The following is a 1,782-nucleotide window of genomic DNA, read 5'->3' on the forward strand; positions in this document are numbered from 1 at the left end:
TCCCACACTAAGCCCCATTTTTCCTCATCTCCCTCTCCCCTCTGAGTCACCCAGACTTGCTCTCTTTGCTCTTCCCAGGCACACACACCCCCACCCAGCCCCACAGCACTTTTGTACAGATCTGTAATTTTATTTGTATTGATTTCTGTCTCCCCACTCTAGACTGTGAGCTCATTGTGGGCAGGAAATATCAGAACCCATGACCTTCTAACTCCCAGGCCCATGCCCCACACCATTCACAGTCCCTGTCCCACAGGTGGCTCATAGTTTAAGGGAGAATAAGAGGGTTTTTTTTAAGATTTTAATTAATGTACACTTAGCTTCCTCCAACAGAGGGAACAATTGCTACCTTGATCTCTCCTGTCTCGCCAACGATCCCTGGCCCACGTCCTGCCTCTGATGCCCTCCCTCCTCAAATCTATTACTCTCCCCACTTTCAAAGCCTTATGGAAAGCACATCTCCTCCAAGAGGCCTTCCCACACTAAGCCCCATTTTTCCTCATCTCCCTCTCCCCTCTGAGTCACCCTGACTTGCTCTCTTTGCTCTTCCCCGCCCCCCGCCCCAGCCCCCCAGCGCTTTTGTACAGATCTGTAATTTTATTTGTATTGATGTCTGTCTCCCCACTCTAGACTGTGAGCTCACTGTGGGTAGGGAATATCACCGTTTATTGTTGTATTGTACTTTCCCCAGCATTTAGTACAGTGCTCTGCTCACAGTAGGAGCTTAATAAATATGACTGAATGAATGAAGGAATCTCATAGGAGCTCTGATCCAGCACAAATTTCTGAAAACTCACATCTGGTAACTCTTTTTTGCTCAGATGGGCGAAGATGATGGTGGAAAAATTCACCATTGTAAGATTGTAAGCTCCTTCAGGGCAAAGAGCATGACTTTTACTCCTAGGGTGCTCAGCCAGATACAGTGTTCTCCAATCAATTAATCAATGGTTTTGATTGAGAGCTTACTGTGGGCCAAACACTGGGATGAGAACTTGGGAGAGTTTAATACAGTTAGTAGACATCAATCAATCAATCAATCGTATTTATTGAGCACTTACTGTGTGCAGAGCACTGTACTAAGCGCTTGGGAAGTACAAGTTGGCAACATATAGAGACAGTCCCTACCCAACAGTGGGCTCACAGTCTAGACATGATCCCTGCCTTCAAGGAGCTTATGATCTAAAGGGGGAAAAGACAATAAAATCAATTATACATGGGGGTGGCATTGGAATATAAGTATAAGAACACTTATCCTAGGGGTGGCTACAGACAATTGCTGAGGTGATGCCAAAGGGACGGAAAATCGGGTGGAGAGGTGAGAAGTCGATCAGGGAAGTCTTGGAAGTGTTGTGGTTTTAATACTTGTGTCTAGTTTGTGCTCAATAAATACTGTCACTTGATCAATCAACATTTAGAACTGAGGTCATGGAGACAGAGGTTAGTGGTGCAGAGAGTGGGTTACTTCTAAAATGTGGCTACACGTGGACCCTAATCTATCAATCAATCAATATCTATTTGACTACTTAATGGATACCAAGCACAATACTTAGGAGACACAATCCCAGCCCTCAAGGAGTTTATCATCTACCTCGTCCTGAGAGTTGTACACTGTGCTTGGTAGAGTCCAGTAGAGTTAGTAGAAACAATCCTTTCCCTCAAGGAGCTTCTAGTCTGCTGTGTGAAGAGCCCTGTACTAAGTGCTTGGGAGGATCCATTTGAGTTACTAGACATGATCCCTACCCTCATTCAAATCATATTTGTGCGCTTACTGTGCTCTGAACA

Source organism: Tachyglossus aculeatus, chromosome X1, assembly GCF_015852505.1.
Source record: "Tachyglossus aculeatus isolate mTacAcu1 chromosome X1, mTacAcu1.pri, whole genome shotgun sequence".
NCBI classification, from domain to species: Eukaryota; Metazoa; Chordata; class Mammalia; order Monotremata; family Tachyglossidae; genus Tachyglossus; species Tachyglossus aculeatus.